Genomic DNA, 22,247 nt, shown 5'->3' with positions numbered 1-22,247 from the left:
ACACCGTACTACAGGCTACCATCCAGACAAAAATTGACTATTGCAATTCTATCCTCCTAGGCCTCCCCGCCTCCTACATCAAATCCCTGCAAATACTCCAAAACGCTACAGCCAGAATACTAACCAACACACGTAAAAACGAACACATCACACCAATCCTTAAGGAGTTACCCTGGCTCCCAGTTGCATCCTCTACAAAAACGTATCCATTATACATAAATCCATCCACAACAGTAACATTAAGTGGACCAACAACAAAATTTGCCTACATGCCTCCAAGCGCCCCACCAGATCAGTATACAAAGGCACTCTTCACATCCCCCCCACACAAGACCTATCGATTAACATCCACTAAAGTGCGAGCATTCTCTATAGCAGGTCCCACTCACTGGAACGCTATGCCACCAGACATTCGACTAGAAATAAGCACTAAACAATTCAAAAAGAAGCTGAAAACCTGGCTTTTTAAACAAGCCTTCCCGGAATAACTAGATTACCCCACCACCCCTGCCAATGCTCTCCTCCATCCCTCCGGTCCCCCCTCCCTTGCCAGTAACCTTTAGCTGCTCACCATTCATGTATAGTCTTCCCACAAAAATATATCTATTTATGTATTAACTTATATTTATTATCCGCAACTCCATGTTAATTGCTGATATTTATCATCTACTTGATCTTTCCAAAGCTTGTTATATACCTCTGTATACTCTCCAAGTTCCGCCTATCTCCCTGTTTTATTATATTTCCCTGCTGTTCTAAGTTACATATAAACCGATACAATGTCTCGACGAATGCCGGTATATAAAAACCCCAAATAAATAAATAAATAGGTAGGGTTTCTAGACAAGGCTGCCCTATGTTATTACTAATTCTGCATACTTTGGAACCTCTTTTGCAAGCAATGTGGTTAGATGGTGATGTGCATGGACTGAGTTTAGGATCCTGGAACTTTAAGTATGCTGCCTTTGCAGATGATTTATTAGTTTTTCTGACTAATCCTAACTCCTCATTGGCAAACATTTTGGGGCTAATTAAAGTTTTGGGAAATTTTTAGGATTTAGACTCAACATGGATAAGTAAGAGGTGGTAGAGTATCCTGATTCAGTTCAATCTCAGTGAACAATGGAATTCTCTTTACGATGTGCATCAGGAACCTTCAAATATTTAGGATTACAAGTGACATTTGAAGTTGAAAAGATGTATAACCTGAACATTTCTCCTTTTTTGGCTTTCACAAAAGAAACTCCATATGTGGCAGCATTTGCCACTGTCTTTGTCTGGTCAGATAAATCTCTTTAAAATAATACTGTTCCAAAATGACTGTATATAATTCAAACTTTACCAATTACATTAAAAATGGGGGGATATCCAAAAATTGGAACATATGGTTAGTCCATTTATTTGGAAAGGTAAAAAAAAACTGAGGGTTGCATTTCAAAGACTTAAGCAGAAATGGAATTATGGAGGACTGAATATAACAGATATGGAGCAATATAACTTAGCTAGTTGTTACGGATATCGCCTGCGATAACGCCCTATAGCATATGCGACACTGGCCGTATCGCGGCGGTACTATTCAAATTAACGGAAGGGGAGAAGTGTGAGCGGGGTTTGGGCGGAGTTATGTCCCGGCAGTGCTGCAGGTGATGGTGTTTTTCACATTATCGCTGGCAGCACTACAGAAAATAACTACACCTTTTCCTGTGGCACTATGGGGCCGATAGTGTGCAGCGGGCAAAACCACACCACCATGCTGCGGCTGGTTGCACATTATTGCTTCCCCCTGACCCTTTTTTTTGTTTGCGGGCCATGATGAATCTAGGCCCCAGTTTGAGAGATATGGACATTTTTCCTTGTATGCAAATGAAATATGTTTGCTCATTACAGAAGGAGAATTTAACACAAGACACTGTGGCAAAAATAGAAGATTTTTTTATTTATGCAATTCTTATATACCGTTACACAGAACACAAGATTCTATCTTTACGGTTTACAGAGTAAAAAGTCATTCTATAACAGTTGGAAACAGAATGCATACAATAAAATTCAATAAAAAATAAAAAGATAGCTAAAATCTACTCATTAAAAATAAAATAAATATAGTTAAGAAAGTAGAAGTGTGTCCCTCTGTCAACTTCTGTCTCAGTTATCCTCTTTGGCATTAATTCCATATGCTTGCTGAAAGCACCATGTTTTTAAGTTTTTCTTGAATTTCTTCAAGTTATCCTGCACTCTGCATTCCAATGGCAGACTATTCCAGAGTTTTGGCCCTGCAATCGAGATGGCCCTGTCCCTCACTTCGCTAAGGTGAGCAGATCTAACAGTAGGCACTGAAAGTAATCCTTTATTTGTTGACCTTAGTTCTCGTTGAGGTACATGAAGTTTGATAATTGAGTTCAGCCAGTCTGTTTTGTCTCCATATATAATTTTGTGAATCATACATAATGTTTTATGTTTGATTCTATACTCAATTGGTAACAAGTGTAAAGATTTTAAGACTGGCGTAATATGATCACTTTTTCCTGTATTTGTTAGTATCCTTGCTGCGACATTTTGGATCACCTGAAGGGGCCGTATAGTTGTTTTAGGAAGTCCTAACATGGTAGAATTGTAATAGTCAAGCCCTGAAAGCAATAACATCTGTACAACGTATTTAAAATTATTTTGTGAGAGTAAGGGTTTTGAACGTTTCAGTCTCAATTTATTAAAACCTTCCTTTACTTTGTTAGATATGTGGGCTTTAAAATTTAATTCATAATCAATGATAAGTCCTAGGTTTCTAGTTGTATCAGTTAACTTAAAACATGTTTGATCATCGAGGGTGATTATTTTGTTTTCTTGACTAATATTTTTTCTGTCTAAAACCATAAAAACGGATTTATCTAGATTTAAAACCAGTTTCATTTGTACGAGAAGTTGGACAATGATTTTTAGTACATTTCGACCATTTTAAAAGTGGATTCAATATTACTTTCTATCGGAAATAACAGCTGGATATCATCCGCATAAATATAAGTCAAGCCTAAACTGGTTAACAAATGACATAGCGGTAAAAGGTACACACACATTACATAAAGTGGCTGATAGAGCCGAGCCCTGCGGAACTCCTGTTGTCAATTTTATCTTTTCTGACATAGTATCTTTAATCCTAACAGAAAACGTTCTATTTTCTAAAAATGATCTAAACCATTTTAGAGTAGTATCTGCTAGTCCGATATCTTGCAGTTTCTTGAGGAGGATATTATGATCTACCATGTCGAAGGCCGCCGAAAGATCTAACAATACAAGTACAAAGCTTTGGCCTCTATCAAAACCCCAGAGAACCAAGTCTGACAGAGATAATAGTAGTGTCTCAGTACAATATAGTTTTCGTAATCCGTGCTGTGCTGTATAAAGGATCTCATTGTTTTCTAAATGCTTGCTTAGTTGCTTGTTTACTACTTTCTCAATTAGTTTTGCCAAGAATGACAAATTAGAAATTGGCCTATAATTCTTCAAGATCGTAGGATCTAGATCTGGCTGTTTCAAAATTGGTTTATCTATTGCATTTTTTAACGGTACTGGCATAAGTCCTTCATTGAGGGATTGATTAGTTATGGCCACTAAGAATGTGCTAATTGATTCAACGCACTGTTTAAGAATTAATGTATTAATCATGTCCAAAGGGTGATTTGCTGGGCTTATTTTCCGAATCAAATTTTCAAGTTCAAGCTTTTTTATATATTCAAATTTTGACCATTTAGGTAACTCCCTTTTTGGCATATTAATATTCTGTATTGGAATATGATCCAAAGTCTTAATCAAATTATCTACCTTAGTTTTAAACAAATGCTATTTCTTCACATCGTGATTCTGGTAATGTTTCGCATCTCAAGGGGGTCACTCGTAAGTTTAGTAACAATGTCAAGTAGAATTTTTGGATTATTTGCAAATCTATGAATTTTAACATTGTAGTATTTTATTTATTATTTTTATATACCGACATTCGATCTCAATTGAGATATCACACCAGTTTACATTCAAGTACTGTAGGTATTGTTTTTTTGTGTTTATCATTTTCTTATACTAGGCCAGGTAAACTCGATAGTTACTTAAATCTAATATCGTCTCTCTTTTCTTCTTAATACAGTTTTTGTTTCTCTTAAATCAATATTATACCAAGGATTCTGTCTTTTTAATTCTTTAACAACTTTAGTTTTTTTGAGGGTTTATTTTATTCGCTATTTCCTGTGTAATGGTATGCCAACTATTTGTTGTATTTTCAATATCACTAACCTCTATATCCAGTAATGCTTGTGCCAATTCATTTGACAGTAGTTCTATATTATAAGGTTTTCTATATTGAAAAGTAGTTTTTTTATTCATTTCCTTTTTATCATAGTTTGTAAAGGTTATATTTGCTTTTACTAGAAAATGGTCAGACCAGGGAACAGGACTAATAACTAACTTTAGATCATTTACTATTTTGGAATTTGTGAATATCAAATCTAAATCATGTCCGCTTTTGTGAGTAACATTTGAAGTCTAGTGCTTGCAACGCTTCAACTAGTGTATTGCATGCTAAGGATTGAGGTGAGATAATCATGTGAAGGTTAAAATCGCCGAGCAAAATTGAAGGTTTTTCTGGATTTAAAAATGTTAAGCTTTCTATAATTGGTGAGATATTGGATTCAAATATACCAGGAGGGCAATATACCAAGCAGATTTGTAAATTATCTGACTCAAATACAGCAATATCATGTTCATCTGGAATTTCAAATGTACTAATTAACAATAGTCCTCCACCTTTTCGCAGTGGCCTGGGAATGGAATTAACACTGGACAGAGATTATGTGTGTCACTTTTATATAAAGACTTGCAAAAACATGTCCCAGGTTAATGTATATGAGGTGATAAAGGCTAGATGGTGAGTGAGGCCACATTTCTCGTTACAGATAAAGAGGTATAGTCCTGCTTTAAAAGGCTGCAGAAGATTTCATCAGGTATGTGCTTGTGTGAATTACAGTTTTAGTTTTTACATAGAGCTTAAATTTCTCAGTCAATGGCATTCCAAGATAAATTGACACCATCAATGTTATGTTTGAAATGTAAACTAGGAAAAGGTTCTTATCTCATGCTTTTTGGATCTGTGATATTATTTGAAGTTTTGGGGAAGATTCTACAATACATGAATAAGTTGTTGGGATATGTAGGTCCTCTATCCCCTGAACTGGAATTATTTAAAAATAATCTTTCCAAGCATTTTCTAAAGAAAGGAGATGTTCTCTTTGCTCATAAAGCTTTTGTGCTTGGGGGAAAAAAAAATCAATTTTGTTGGTATGGTGGGAAGAGATTTCACTGTCTTATTGGCAGTGGAGAATTCCACTGCATATATGATGAATATGGAATCTTTAGTCTTGTCTAATGATGCTAACTTTTCATGGAAGAAACATTTCCTGTTGATGTGGAATAAATATATTTATTTATTTTATTTATTTTGATTTTTTCTATACCGGCATTCGTGATAACATCACATCAAGCCGGTTTACAGTAAACAATGGGGTAATAACTGGAACATAGAACCAAATATGTAATATACATATTATAAATACAGTTACAATAAACAAGGATACGTACAACTAGGAGTAAGAAGAAGAAAAGATAGGAACTTTAACATGTTGTATTAACCTGTAGAATGGTAAAAGTTTCCAAAGATGGAAGTGAATGATTTACAATGAATTGTTCAGTTCAAAAATGCAGTTTTTAACAATGAGGAAGAAAACATAAGTAATGAAGATTCTGGATGTTTATAAAGTGTAGGGGAAGATTATCAGGATGGTTATAAAAGAGAATTGTTGCTTGGAATTTGAATATCGGAGAGAATTGTTTTTAGTCTGAGTCTGGGAAGGCTTGTTTGAAAAGCCATGTTTTGAGTCTTTTTCTAAATGTCAATAAGCAGGGTTCTTGTCTAAGTTCCGTTGGTATGGAATTCCAAAGAGTGGGTCCTGCTGTGGAGAAAGCCCTATCTCTATAAGTTATATGGAGGGAAGTTTTGGAAGGTGGTACCTGCAGAGACTCTTTGTAGTACTCTCTTATGGGTCTGGAGGAAGTATGCTTTATGAAAGGGATTTGTAGGTTGAGAGGAGCGATTTGTTGGATGGATTTATAGATTATGGTGATTGACTTATAAAGAATTCTGAAATGGATTGGCAGCCAGTGTAAATCTTTAAGGATCGGGGTGATGTGCTCTCTTCTCCTTGTATTTGTTAGAATTCTAGCTGCCGTATTTTGAACCATTTGTAGCGGTTTGGTATGTGTTGATGGGGTACCTAATAATAAAGAATTGCAATAGTCTAACTAATAGTCTAAATATATTCTTAGCTTGTCTCCTCATGCTAGGAGTTTGATTTTAAATGCTTTGTAAGAGTCTCAGCAGAGGATTTGATTATGGTATAATTTAAATTTGCACTTCCTTTATTTTGGTATATTTATTTTTAAATAATTTTAATTTTGTTTCATTTATGAATTGATATAGAATGACTTTCCATGTTTTCTAAATATCTATAGAATAATGCCATATGCCTCCAAGAGATCCAGAGAAGAGAGGAACTTGTCCTGTCGCATTGCCACTAACACAGACCAGAGAGTTTACATACAAAAGTGAGAAACATGAAGACTGGTATTTACTCCCTTCGAGCCAAAAAATAGACAAGTTCCATCCTTCTTTGGAACCACAAAGTAAACTGATTAATGATTGTGACTTTGTGCTTCGGGCATTACTAAACCACAGCACGCAGCCTCTTGAAGGCAACCTGAACCACTAATCTCCCTGTGAGCGACCCACAAGGAGAGAAAACTGTCATTAGAAATCAGAATGGCAAGCTCTAGGGCATAGTTGCTGCCATCTACATTTTTTTTTAAATTTTATTTATGGAAAAACATTTCCACTTTTTAAATTTAATTTTGAATAAAATGCACTTGTCTTAGTGCAGCAAAGTATCCTACTTACTCTGGAAATTAAATTTGCAATTGTTAGGATGCTGTTACAACCGGATAGATACCTGGAGCATTCACAACCAAGCAGAAATTTTAAGCAGTAGTCTCCTGCAGTAGTTTTACCAGGAGTGGACCCACATAAAACTGGACCAATGGGTCTTAGATCCCATTGGTCCAATTTAATTTCCAGAGTAAGTAGGATACTTTGCTGCACTAAGACAAGTACATTTTATTCAAAATTCTCTGTTCCTATATTGTCCCTCCCCTCCACCTTTTCAATGTATTTTCCATCTATTGTTTCACCGTAAACCGATATGATGTCCCCACGAATATCAGTATAAAAAGTTATAAATAAATTAAATTAAATTTAAAAAATGGAAATGTTTTTCCATAAAGAAAATAAATTAAAAAAAATGTAGATGGCAGCAACTATGCCCTAGAGCTTGCCATTCTGATTTCTAATGACTTAGTTTTCTCTCCTTGTGGGTCGCTCACAGGGAGATTAGTGGTTCAGGTTGCCTTCAAGAGGCTGCGTGCTGTGATTTAGTAATGCCCGAAGCACAAAGTCACAATCATTAATCAGTTTACTTTGTGGTTCCAAAGAAGGATGGAACTTGTCTATTTTTTGGCTCGAAGGGAGTAAATACCAGTCTTCATGTTTCTCACTTTTGTATGTAAACTCTCTGGTCTGTGTTAGTGGCAATGCGACAGGACAAGTTCCTCTTTTCTCTGGATCTCTTGGAGGCATATTTTCATAATCCCAGTGGGGAAGATCTTCAGAGGTCTCTTTCTTTGTTTTTTTGGGGAAACATTGTCAGTTCAGAGCGCTCCCTTTTGGTCTCACCTTGGCTCTAAGAACTTTTACCTAAGTAAGCTAGTGGTTGCAGCTTTCTTGAGAAATGGGTGAATCACGATCCCCTCCTGTCTTGATCAGCGCCAAGTCCTATCAGGAAGGCCTCATGGCATCTAACAGATTAGTACAGGTTTTAGAAGGCTTGTGCTGAATAATACACTTTCAGAAGAGCAAGTTTGTTCCTTCCCAATCTCTGGAGTACCTGGTAACTGTTTGATACAAAGGGAAGATGAGTTTCTTAACTCCAGAAAGGGTGTCCAAGAATATAGGTCAGGTGGAAAAGTTCAGGGTTCAGGAAGATCCCACTAGGAGGAGTAGCCTAGTGATTACAGCAGCGGGCTACAAACCAGGTGACCAGGGTTCAAGTCCCAATGTTGCTCCTTGTGACCTTGGGCAAGTCACTTTACTTCCATTGCCTCAGGTACAAACTTAGATTGTAAGCCCTCTGGGGATAGAGAAATACCTACAGTATTTGCATGTAATCCGCTTTGAAGTGCTGGAAAAAGTGCGAAAAGCGGAATATAAAAATCTAAATAAATTAAAAGAAAATTTAGGGTGGCAGGGAAGAGGGAAGGGAATCCCTACCTGAAGACCTTTCTTTTGCTAGTTTCATGAAGAAAATAGCAGAAGTCATTCCATTTATGTTGCAGATAGAGGAAAAGTTCAGGAGCAAGATGCATGAAATTTGCATGCACTGCCTCCATTATATGCAAATCTCTCTCATGCACAGTCATTTTGGATATCATGAAACCCATGTCTGTTTGTGACTCTTGAGCATCAGAAGTGGTCACTCCTGTAGAAAGGCACATGCAATGTGGGTCTCAGTAAAGATGACAAATGTCATTATGTCACACTTAAGGGCTTGCTACAAAGCCACCAAGCTTAGCTGGTATCCTACAATAGAAATGCCAAGGGATCTAAGTTTTTGAGAAACATTTTGCATTCTTAATGCTTTTTCTAGTGTAATTTGGAAACTCTAATGATAGACTTCAAAACCAAAGAAGCTGAATCTATCACAATGCACTGGGATGCAAGTCCATTTGAAAACCAGGAATAATTAAGAAAATAAACAAAAAACAATCTTCCTTCATAGGTCACATGGCAGCACTCTGTCCCGCTGTTCATCTTCCACAAAAGTGACCACTGAACCGTAAAGGCTGAGATTAAATCCCGAGTAGAGTGGCTAGTATTGAGACAATGCTCATGTGTGTGATGCACTGCTCATTACAATCCACAGCAGAAATAAAAAAAATCTTGGAACTGGATTATTGCCTGAAGACATTATCTCTAAAGTAAAAGCTTTTCTGAACAGAGTAAAGCTGAAGGAGGTCCACCCTCAAATTAGTTCATCATTATCACTGGGTAGTCATTATCCTATTGCCTGAAGACAGCAGTCCCAGAAAAAAACAAAAAACACACACACAACCAGGAGGTTTAGACTCCATTTGCATTCTACAATAAATCAGTGAGTAAAACCCAATTTGTAAATTCATAAACTGAGCATGCACTGTAACATATAGAAGTCCACAGAATAGCCTCATCCCTCTCAGGTACACACTGTGAATACGAAAAGTGGGTTTCTTTCATTTTTCTTGTTGTTTCAGTAGTTTGAATTTTTTCATAAAGTGTATAGCTTTATATATACATTTAAAGCATAAAAGTAAACTGGTAATATACACACACACACACATGGTGCAGAAAATCCATTATAGAAATATCCCACAGCAAGAAATCCAGTGCTCAAACTGACAAGAATCCATCCAGAATAAAGTTCAGCGTTCAAAAATCTTCCATCGGGTTCCATTCCCAGGCTGGACAGAGCTGTGGATACTGCGGTGGGAGGTCATTGTTCAACGGCAACATCTACTGGTCGTTCTCAAGATGCACAAGGTTTGAATGGCCAAGAGCTCTCATTGAAAAGGATGGACTAGGTGTGTTTAAAAACAGAGGGGAAGATTCCCAGGCAGTGGCAAATGAAAGTTTGTGGCTTTACACTGCAATGGAAGGCAGTTCTGACCGAGGTGGAAGCCCAAAGGAGCAAAAAACTGTTGAATAAAAATGTTCTATGTAGAGAGGGACCATAGAAAATAGGAAGGGGTACTTAATGCAGTGACGAAGATGCCATACCACTTGTGGAACAGAGTTTTTGCATAGAACTAACAAAGTAGACAAAGCTAGGGGGTCTGGATGGATATATCCTAGGATATTAAAATAGTTCAAATTAATTTCAAGTGCCCACTGAAGAATTATTTGTTCAAACAATCTATAGATTGGACTGATACCGCAGATTGGAGCAGGGTGGATGTTGACCCTTTTTATATGTGTTAACCTATCTCAATGGTGAGTAAATTATTGGAAATCTATTAAAGGAAAGGACAGTGAAATATGGTGTGCAGGATCCAAGGCAGCATGATTTTACCAAAAAGAGATTAGTCCATCTGATCAATTTTTCAATCTGGTGACTATTTCAGCAAAGCATTCCTGCAAAGGAAGCGCATAAATAAATGACTAGGCTGGGAGGGTGCCCAAAGGTGGACTAGTTTACAAACTGGTTTTGTGACAGACTGCGATGGTAAACCAGTAATTTGCTCTGAAGAAAGATAGGATGATTAGCTGAATGCCTTAGCAATTTATCTAAGGGCCAGTTCTCTTCAATAATGTAGAGCAGTGGGTCTCAACCTTTTCTCATTGTGACACACCTGATGGACAATGCTCATACGTATGATGCATTGTTCATTACAATCCATGGCAGAAACAAACAAAAGCCTAAGTATTACTTTTATTAAAAATATGACAAGAGAAATAAACAGTAAACCTCCTATATCAGAACAGCGCAAGCTGTCAGCACTCAAACAATAACAACCCTACCTATGAAAAAGCAAAGCTGCAAATAATACACCAGGCCCTAAAATATCAATACACCTCCTATTAGGAAAACAGAACAAGTCAGGCTGCTAGAGATCCCTGCACAGAACCTACATGCTAGCAAAATACCTTACCTCATCACATATGCAGAATAAAGACAGACCCTCATCTATCACAGAATAAAGAGATCATAAAGTATAAAGAAAAACGTACTGACAAAAACTGAACTGGAAACCGCTACAAGCCACACTCTATATACAGTGCAACAATGGAAAAACAGAAACATCACCAGTCCTCAAAAAAAAAAAAAAAAAAAAAAAAAAAAATCAAGAAATATAAAACCAACAGTAGTAAGACCATACTAATAAAAAGCTGATAGAACATTAAATAATTAAAAACTCATATAAAAAATCTCCAGACACCAATAAAACACTTCCACTCGCACACCCGAAACCTGGGTGTCCCTTCTTGACAACCAACTCACTTTCAAACCCTTCATCAAATCTATCCTAAGGGACTGCTTTTTCAAATTACAAACCATCAAGAAACTCAGACCCCTACTACACTTCTCAGACTTTCGCACTGTACTTCAGTCCATTATTCTTTCCAAAATAGACTACTGTAACGCTCTCTTCCTTGGCCTCCCCTCCACGCACACCAAACCCTTGCAACTCCTACAAAATGCAGCAGCATGTATACTGACAAACTCTAAGAAAAGAGACCACATTACACCAACTCTCATTGAGCTACATTGGCTTCCAATACAATCTCGCATCCTCTTCAAAACACTAACCCTCATCCACAAAAGTATTATGAACGAAAACCTCAACTGGCTCTGCCCCCCTTTTCTTCCACGCACCTCCACAAGACCCACTCGTCCAGCCCTTCAAGGAACTCTCCGCACCCACTCTATCAAACCCTACAAGCTTATCTCAACTTTGAACAGAGCTTTTTCCCTTGCTGGCCCTATGCTTTGGAACTCTCTCCCCCCAGATCTGCGCACTGAGACTAAGTTAAAAAAAAAACAAACTAAAAACATGGCTCTTCCTACAGGCCTACCCGTTCTCTACCCCCACCATATAATTGTATTCTGGAATCCCCGTTTTTGCCATTGATTAGCTATGTAAGTCTGTAAATAAGTTCTTTCTTAGCGTTTAACTTATGTACTTTTGGTTGTTTTTGTTCTCTCAGTTTTTACCTACTGTTATCTATTCCATGTAAGGCCTAGCCTATAATTTCCAAGTTAAGTATAAACCGATACGATGTGCAAACGGTTATCGGTATATAAAAAAATGCCAAATAAATAAATAAGAGCAGACCCAAAGACCCACTAATTAAAACTAATAAAGATAAAAAAAAAATGTTCTGCTCTCCATCCCTGGGCATTTTGGATTTCCAGATGCCCTGAGATTGTCATGAATTAGCAGAAGAGGGGGGCTTTTGCTCACAAAAACTTTTTCCACTCGCATACACACTCTAGGTTTTAAACTCAGGAATTGCTTTCTCCTAGTCTGCGCAGTTCGCCATACATCCGGAAAAGGTTGGACTCTGTCCGCAAAACAAGAACTCCTTATTTTTGAAATATTTCTGTAAAATTAGGATCATAACTTTCTCTACAAAAAGTAATTAATAATGTTGCTCTTTGTGGTATGTCATCCAATGAAGATTCCAAAAAAGAAGTTACATTTGGAGACTCTTGCTGGACAACGTCCATTCCTTCCTCTCCCTCCTGTCTCTTAATTCTGGTGTTTGATACATAATAAATTTTAGACACAGATTTATCATCTATAGTTGATATAGATACATTTTCTACTAATTTTTTTTTTTTAACAATTCACTAGGTAATAAAAGTCTAGTAATAGGAAAATTTAAGAACCTTAAATTCCTCACTCTGTTTTCATTCTCCAGGCTTTCTTTCCATCTACCTATGAATAACTAGGCTATCCTTAATAAAAAGAATTAACTGATTGTAGAGTTATCTGTACAGTTGTTGTTCTACTTACTTCCTCTATTTGTTTCAACCTAGTAACATGAGAATCTAATGCATTTTTAGTTTCAATAGATGAACTATTACTCTGAGTCATAAAACCCAACATAGCCTTTTGCAACTCATTAATTGCCCTCCATACATCAACCAATGTTATATTCTGGGGGTCTATGGGATCTGAGACTAACTTCTGTAGTCCAGAACCCCCTATAGCCCCAAGTCCTCTATACCATCACCTTCTGTGGGATATAGATCACCGATATCAATTATAACCACATCTCCTTGAGTTAAAATTGGTTGTTGGGGGGCAAGTATTCCCACTTGTGGTTGAGATTCTAGCTGCTGGCTGGGACTTCCTGATGCTCCAGATGAAAAGGAAATATCTGGTATCAAATTACAGGCAGTCTGACTTACCCAACTTGTAATATGATGGTCCATAGGTCCCTTAACCTGTGGAACTGCCGGCGAAGAGGTCCAAACTTTGGTTTTCCTTTTTCTGCCCATAAGATTTCAAAAGAGCAGATAAGAAATAATTCTCACCAAGGGGTGCGCGGCTTCGGCAGAACGCCGGCAGCTGCGCGCCGCACCTGTCCCAAATTTATTCTCAGTGTTCCGACCCCTTTGCTGATGTCACTTCCGGGGGCGAGGCCTCGGGCCAATCCTGCTGTTAATGCTCAAAGAGTAGAGAAAGAGCTTCGGACCAGTCCCTTTCTGCCTTCCTCTCTAGCGAGAGGTATTCTAGCCAAATGTCCTCCCCCTTCTACTGTACTTTTATATATTTTTACATTATTTATTTATATTTACTTTTTTTTTAGTGGCATTTATTACCCACCCTTCTTTCATTCAGAGTGGGGTACATTAAGAACACACATAATACAGTAACGAACTAATAGAAGAAACTGTTAGGTGATTCAACAATATGAGGAAAGACTAAAGAGGTTAGGACTTTTCAGCTTAGAGAAAAGACGACTGAGGGGGGATATGATAGAGGTGTTTAAAATCATGAGAGGTCTAGAACGGGTAGATGTGAATCGGTTATTTACTCTTTCGGATAGTAGAAAGACTAGGGGGCACTCCATGAAGTTAGCATGGGGCACATTTAAAACTAATCGGAGAAAGTTCTTTTTTACTCAACACACATTTAAACTCTGGAATTTGTTGCCAGAGGATGTGGTTAGTGCAGTTAGTATAGCCGTGTTTAAAAAAGGATTGGATAAGTTCTTGGAGGAGAAGTCCATTACCTGCTATTAAGTTCACTTAGAGAATAGCCACTGCCATTAGCAATGGTAACATGGAATAGACTTAGTTTTTGGGTAATTGCCAGGTTCTTATGGCCTGGATTGGCCACTGTTGGAAACAGGATGCTGGGCTTGATGGACCCTTGGTCTGACCCAGTATGGCATTTTCTTATGTGTAAAGCCAAAAATCTAACCACTACTACTCATTCAAGATTATCAATCAGTACTCCAAGCCCTCATATTCTCCAAACTCGACTATTGTAACTCCATCCTCCTTGGGCTCCCAACCTCCACCCTCAAGCCCCTCCAACTACTCCAAAATGCGGCAGCCAGATCCTTCACAAACAGCAAACGCTCCACACACACACACATCACCCCCATACTAAAAGACCTCCACTGGCTCCCCATAACACACAGAATTCAATATAAAGCCCTTACCCTAATGCACAAGTCCCTTAACAACGAAAAGACAGACTGGCTAAGGGACACCCTTCATCCATACACCTCCAACGAAACCTACGATCCAATAATACCAGACGACTTTCCAACCCATCCAACAAACCGGCCCACCTCACCTCAACGCGAGAACGAGCCATTTCAATAGCAGGCCCCCGCACTATGGAACAAACTACCAGCAAATCTCAGAACGGAACCCTCATCACAGAATTATAAATCACTAAAAATATGGCTATTCCAAAAAGCCTACCCAGCTAACATTTAACCCCATGTCATCCCCAACAACCAATACCAAACAGAGCTTTAACCCCACACATAACCCACAATGAGAACTCTCAATAGTCAAATCAAACATTAGCTGTTATATTGTTAAGATAAATCACTTTTATTTTACAATGTTATAATTTTATACATTACAAAACCTTACTTCGCTGTAATTTTACAATGTTTCAATGTAAAGATAGTATGACCTGTTATCACACTATCTCACTAGATATTATGTAAACCGATGTGATACTCTTGGGTGAATGTCGGTATATAAAAACAAATAAAATAAATCATATAGCATGGATATTGCACTTTTTCGCACTTCAGAGCGGGTTATGTTTGTATATAAAGGGAGCTGGTCCACTGTCACAAGTTCATGCATGTCTCCATTCTCCCTCCCTCTTTGCTTTAAAATTTGGGAGAGAGACTTTTGGGGCTTTCAGTGCTTCCCTAGCTCTTCTTTTGGCCAGGCGAGCCCTTCCAGGTCCACACAGCCTGCTCCATTTGTGTTAATGCAGGTGTGCCTAAGGCTTAAAAAAGTGGAGAAACACTATCTGATTCCCTCTGTCTCGGAGTGGGGCATCTGCCTTTCTGTACCCATGTACATGTACCAGCTTACTCCCTTCAGCAATTTCAAGAGAAAGGAAACGGGTTTTGAGCCACTGGCTGCCTGGAGATAGATATATTTTTATATATGAAGTAACCAATCTTGAGGTGAGCCCCAACCAATTGCATGAATTTAAGCAGGGGCTGCAATTCTACAAGTTTGCTCACCCTCCTCTAAAACATTTAAAGGTAAAACAGCAAGTTGGTGCAGATACTTTTATATCAGGGCTGCCAACTCTCAGCAGGGAGGCCTTTTGCCAGGGGCCAAGTAAAGAAACCATGTGACATCTATCCTATATAAGCTCCACTGGCTCCCCAAGAGAGAGAAAGCTAAAATTTAAAGTTATATATATATATATATATATATGGGTGGTGGGGAAATCCTATGAAAAATTGTGGATTTGTAAGGTGCTTTTATTGGGGGGAAAAGCTATCTTACAGAATTGGGTGAAGGCGGACTCTCCCACACTTTCTCAATGGCGGACCTTAATTCATAACCTGTGTTTTTTTGAGAAATAAGTTGACTGGGTGGATAACTAAGACTACCAGGAAAACTTATACTAGAAGGAACTATCAGGACAAGTGGCTCCGATACTCGGCTTCGTGTGAGGGCAGAGACATAGACCCCCTTCTCTTGCCCCCCAGGAGGAGTTGTTGGAATATCTCCATACCCTGTTTCAGTCGGGTCTGGTGATGGCATCCGTATGTGTCCATGCGAGTGCTATCGCTGCATATCATCACCCATACAACAAACTTCTAGTATCCAGCCATCCTCTGATCTACCGTTTCATAAAAGGGATCTTGCAATTGCGACTACCTGTAACGAAACCCCCTGTTCCGTGGGACTTCAACCTACTGCTTGAACAGCTCATGCTTCCTCCCTTCAATATGAAGTATCTAACTTGGAAGGTGCTCTTCATGGTTGTGGTGACCTCGGCAAGAAGTCAGCGAGCTACAGGTACTGGTTCACTACTCCCCATATCTGCAGTTTCATCACGACAAGGTTACCTTGCAAACACATCCTTCTTTTTTACCTAAGTTCGTATCAGCTTTCCAGTTGAATCAGACCATCACATTACCAACATTCTTCCCAAAACCACATGAAAATGAGAGGAAACGGCTCCTTCACAAATTGGACTGTAAAAGAGCCTTAGCTTATTATAAACGAAGAACACATTCTGAGAAGCGGACTTCTCTGCTTGTTTCCTTTAACCCGAAAGCACCGGGCCTTCCGGTAGCCAAACAGACTCTGTCCAACTGGATTTCTCAGTGCATTCTTTTGCTATGCCACGCAAGCAGCAGGCCTTTCTGGCACACCAAAGGTACACCAAGTAAGAGCAGTAGCAACTTCAGTGACGCATCTCCACAGGGTACCATTGCTGGACATATGTAAAGTTGCCACGTGGTCATCGCTGCATACTTTCAAGTCTTACTACTGTCCTGACCACCAAGCCTCTTCAACACTGCCAAGCCCAGTGCTGTGTCTGGTGTCAGCAACAAGGTAATGAGGCCGTCCACACCAGGGGCTGGTTGAATGCACAGTGACCATCCAGGACTGCAGGACTCTGTTATGTCCCATCTCTAAGTCTTCACAGGTGCAGTCACAACCCTCTGCTGGGGACTCCCAGTCAGCATGGCTAATTCAGCCTGCTTATTGAAAGGAAAAAAAGCAAGTTTGCTTACCGTAAACTGTGTTTTCCATAGATAGCAGGAAGAATTAGCCATGCTGACCCACCCACCTCCCTGGATAGCCTCTGAATTCTTCGCGTTGCTGGATAAACTGAAGGAAGATGGCACCACGCAGGAAAGGCCGCACAGAGCCAAAGCTCTGATCTTTGAGAAGTTCCACTCAGGCCGCCAAGGGGACATCCCAGACAGCATGGCTAATTCATCCTGTTTACAGTAAGCAAACTGGCTTTTATCTAACCTCAGTCTCAACTCCACTGTAGTCACAAAAGGGAAATATTAAAATATTGCATATTTTGCAGCTTTGTTCCAGCCTGACGGTGGTAAGTACATTCCATGTCTATCAACTGTAGAGCTTTACCATGGCAGATAAAAAATGAGGTGAAACTAGGATGGATGAGCAGTCATGTGTTACTAATTTCTTAACAAGAAGTACCTGGCCAGCTGTGCTCTATTCATGGACAGAATCTTTTCATAAAATAATTTAACAAAAGGGCTCGACAGCCCTCACTAGATGCGAGATAAACAAGTAGTCAACTAAAAGGTGAGAAGGCTGGGGAGAGGAATAAGACAAGGAATAAAAGTGGAGCAGTGTAAACAGTCTTGTCACAACAAGGCTCCCAGGTTCCTCCTGTGCTATCAACATGCAATTATTCTTAAATGTAAGAAAAAAATTGGTATTTACTAATGCAATTTGATGCTTCAATCTAAAAATATATATACAATGGTGGAAGCAAAAACAGTACAGCATTTCAAGAAATCATGATACAAGCACAGAGGATCTCTGGTGATGAGGAAGGGGAGAACATCATCAGATCAAGCAGGGTCTGTGTTATGGTAACAGAAAGGGTGACTGGGCAAACTAGAAGGGTGTTGCGGTTTGGATCTACCATCATATTCTCTGTTTCTAGAGTAAAACAGACAGCATAAAATGCTGTTCAGTGGGGGATTTCAAATATTTTGCAAGATTGCAACCTCCTATATGGTAACAGTATGTGCAGTAATAGTTTGGAGCAAACATGGTCACAGAGGAACGTATAACAAAAGGCAGGGTGTGTGATCGTTTAACACACACAATGCCCAGCCTTCTGCCCTTCAACTCCCAAATTGCAACAGCTTGAATCATTCCAGCCTTTACTATGAGCTTAATTGGGCCCACCTGAGGGTTTTGCTTTTTAAACCTATCAGGTGTGGCCAAAGACATTCCTAGAAATTGAGCTCAAGTCACAAAATTGTCTAAAAGCCACAGATACCAGTTTACAATGACAAAAATTATATCCCTTAGTGTCCATTTAAAAAACTTGAAAAATTATTTTATATATTGCTTGTAACTGATTCTAATGGTGGTGTAGTGATGGTAACAGGGCTTCTGATATTATTGCAGGAACTGTATGCATGAAGTTGCATCAGAAGCCACATTCCAACTGCTGCAGTACCACTCTGAGGAATCTAACAAGGAAGGACTTGATTTATTAAACCATAGGCTTATAATAGGGATTAGTGTGTTCTTTTACAGGAATTTTTTTTAAATAGTTCCTGGTTATAGATACTGAAAAAGAAGGTATTCTTTAAAAAAAAAAAAAAGTGCTGGCCCTAAGGTATGAGCAGAGCAGACAGGTCAAATCAGGTTGCACAAGGTGACAGCCAAAAAATTTTCCATTGCAAGTAGCCTTAAGAACAAATCTGTGATTAGGGTGTACTCATCTACAAAACACCTGTTCAGGCAATCCCACAGAAAAGATTGCTTCAAAGAGTTACCACAGAAATTGGCAAAACAATTAAGATCTTTCCTTCTTCTCCAGTGGGTGTTTTGAAAGAACTGAAACAAATGAAGTTTTTCCTTCTATCATGTTCTAATAGTTCAACGCTGTTCAATTGTTTAAAATATAGGCACTCGACTGCTCAGAGCACAAGATATAAAAACAATAAATAAAAGTCTGTGGCATTAGTTATCTAATATTTGACTTTACATATTGTATAAGCTCCAAATACAGCTCCTCGTCCACAACATTAGGGTAAAATATTAGTGCTAGTGACTGGATCTCTTCTCATGGGAAACGGTATCAACTTTGTTTGCAAACTGCCCTCTCAAATTTGGCTAAAATTACATACAGCTGAGCTGCTAGAGAGTATGATCTTTAACCCCACTAAAAAGGTGGTGTGTCTTAGTGGCTGTGTTTAGGTCTGAGAAGGGAAGGAAGGAAAAGACATGTACAAGTGATTTCCAAACGTTTACCCCCATATGTTTTGCACCTGCTGATATTCAAAGGGAAACACCACAGGCTGTTCCCCATTGAGAACAGGTAGCATACTCTGCACAGGACCTGAGCCATTGAAAATTGCCCCTTGTATGGACAAATATTAGGAATGTCCACACCAAAAATATTCAGTTTGGCTCATCCATTCATGTCAGCACTTCTTCCAGCATGGTTTTTCAGTTCATTTCATTTGTTTCAGTAGTCTGTGTATAAGTGCCATTTTACACCCCAAAACTGAATAATATGCATTTAACAAATTTACACAAACTACCGAAAGAAATGAAACAAATACTAGTTTTTGAACCAATGATTTAGAACAACACTTTTTTTTTCTCTTTAACCCAAGGGTCACCAAACTTTTCAAAAGAAAAGTCACATAGGACACTAACAGGTCGATGCAATACCAGCTAGCGCACAGGTTAACCCGTAGTTGGACCCACATCCATAACCCCTTATGCAATAAGGTAAAATTAGCACATCAAAACGCATGTCCAAACCAGCGCATAGCCAATAATGCTCATCACATGTTAATGCCAAGAATTAACACCAGCCCTGCTTTTTCTGTGGTTCCTCAGACTTAATATCGTGGTGATTTCTTGGAAGTTGGCAATGCCATGCCAAAATCCCTGCCCCTGCGGTTTTAGGTAGGTGCACATGCAGGGCACAGCACACTATCTCTTCCCTTTCCATCCATTCCTTTACTCTCACCCCTTCCCTCCCTTCACCAACTCGCTCACCCACTTATCTCCCTCCTTTCCCAACCCTAGCTACCCCATCAGTAGCTATACTCACACCAGCATGGATCCAGCTGGCTCGGCCTGGGAAACCCTGCCAGCTTTTATGCCTCTGCCCATGCATTTAAAAAATAAAAAATCTTCCTCTGGATCTAACTGCATAAAGGAAAAAAAAAAAAGCAAAAAAAGCTATGATGAGCCATAAAAATGGGCTTGGCAGCCCAGGTCTGGGGACTCCTGCTCTAACCCTTAACTAAAAGGTCAGATCATTTTACTTCTTCTGCCTTTGATCCATAACAGCCAAAAACCATGGCTATATCTATATCACAGGCACCCCTTTTCAGCCAGATTACTCAAAATGACAACAGGGAACAGCAACAGAAAATCACCGAGTACTTTTGCACAATTCTAAAGGTTATAACAGAAAGGGGCCATCAGTTCTCTCCACCTGTCATATAAGGAAACAGTTTGGCAAGATTTCCTTTTTCATGCTAATCTTAATCCTTAAAGCAACAATACCTGTAATACTATATACCTGTAAGACTATTTCTTAGAATGGTGGGAGTGACTAAATACCTTGCAGTTCTGCTGATTCTTATCAAACTTAGCAAGAATCCTGTTGGTAAATGTAAAGCAGAAATATAGCTAGTACAACCAGGAAATGAAATGCAGGAAGGAGTTTGTTAAAAGAGGAGGATGGATAATGCATGTTATTGCATAAATTTACGCCAGAGGATACATTTTTTTTTCCAGAAAATTTTCTGAGTCTTGAGTATGTTCAGAGGAGAGGACAATGACAATTTACTTCTAGATTTTTATTTTAAGGTATCAAGTATCTGTAGACTTTTTGTTTTCATCCTAGATCTCCCATGTTTTTTGTCCTGTCTTTCTAAACATATTCCAAGAGTATTTTAATTATTAATAAGATATACTCCTTTAAAAAAAATCGTCATGGTACTGTGCTGGTATTAATAACAACTAGAACTGAGGACCATGTCCACGGTGTGACATCAGCTGATGTAAGGGCCAGAAGCCAAGAACAGTTGCCTATATTTCAATCACCGTGTGATCTCATTTTCAAGTCCACTGAAACACTTACACAGCCATACACACAGATGTACAGAAGCAGCACGAGATAAACCGAAAATGTCTTATTAGGATACAAAAGAAATAGTACAATAAAAGATCTGCAATGCCTCAAGAAGGAATAAATCATAATGAAGAGCAGCCTGTATCCAAAACCCCTCCAACATCACCCTCACATTTACTTTCTTGACAAGAAAGTTTCTTGACGCTAACAAAGAGAGAGAGAGAGAGAGGCAGAAACATGTAGAGAAAGGGAATAAAGATACATCCTTCCAAAGAGACAGCAAGGAAGAGAGAGAGATACATGCACAGAAAGAAGGAGAAAAGAGAAAAACATTATATACATGAAGGCGTCTCCCCGTCGTGCACTAAACGGAAAACAAAGAAACGGAACTCCCCGACAACTTATTCGGTACGTACGACTCAGTCGCGAGCCGCATCACTGATCACCATTAGGCCCGGAGAGGGGGAGTTTCGGAGCTGGTCCGGCTCCCCCTCCGACCTTCGCATTAGAGCAATGCCCCATCGGTACACCGTGCCGGCAGATAGGCCCGCCACCTTCCCCGCCCGCCAGTCTCCCCCTCACCCGGCCTCTCAGCTCGCCGTTCCCTCCTGCGCTCCCCTTCTTCCTGCAGCCTCCGGCTCCGTGACCAGCGGCGGGAGAGGAAACGAAAAGAAAGAAGCCGCCGCCGCCGAACCCGCCCGCTCCCAGGGCCTCGGCGGTCTGCAGCGCCCCCTGCTGGTGGAGGACCCTCTCCCGGCCGCAAGGAATTGCTCTGCGGCCACAGTCCGGCCTGCGGAGGCCCGCCCCCTCCTCCTCGCGCACGGCAGAGCAAGCCGACGCCACGAGCTCTAATGCTGTGGTACCTTCCAGGCCACAGAGAGCGTCTTTTAGGAGGGGGAGGGGATCAGCGGGTGCGCGCGGAGTTTAGTGAGAGGAGGGACGGTTCGCGCCCCTAAAGGGGATGAGACGAGGAGGGGAGTGTAAAAGATGCTGCCCATGCGCTGGGAGACGGGAGGACTAGCGAGGTGCTGTGGCCTGGCTTGGATTTTTTTTTGTTCTTGGAATCAGTAGAAGATAAGTGGAGACCATCGCTTTCAGTTTTTCTCTTATTTTTCCTTGTAATTTCAATGTTATGTCAAAAACGTTGTCAGCGGGGAAAATGACTTTTCCCACTAACTTTTCTCCTGTGTGTTACAACAGAGTCACTTTCCACTGATTATGTTTTGTTAAAA

The 22,247-nt window shown here is 39.6% G+C and overlaps 1 protein-coding gene across 3 annotated transcripts in view; it reads right to left on the bottom strand.

The window, feature by feature from the left end:
* Window positions 1–21,830, bottom strand: part of FAM3C (family with sequence similarity 3 member C) — a 118,493-nt gene extending 96,663 nt beyond the window's left edge. Inside the window, exon 1 of one of the 3 annotated variants that reach the window (XM_029615832.1) lies at window positions 21,598–21,830. The gene's annotated coding sequence lies outside the window, so the exon portion shown is untranslated. The remainder of the gene's footprint in view (window positions 1–21,597) is intronic. The other 2 variants (XM_029615831.1, XM_029615830.1) reach the window with 2 other exon arrangements.
* Window positions 21,831–22,247: the final 417 nt, after the last annotated feature.

Source organism: Rhinatrema bivittatum, chromosome 9, assembly GCF_901001135.1.
Source record: "Rhinatrema bivittatum chromosome 9, aRhiBiv1.1, whole genome shotgun sequence".
NCBI classification, from domain to species: Eukaryota; Metazoa; Chordata; class Amphibia; order Gymnophiona; family Rhinatrematidae; genus Rhinatrema; species Rhinatrema bivittatum.
This window is presented reverse-complemented; position numbering and strand designations above follow the sequence as displayed.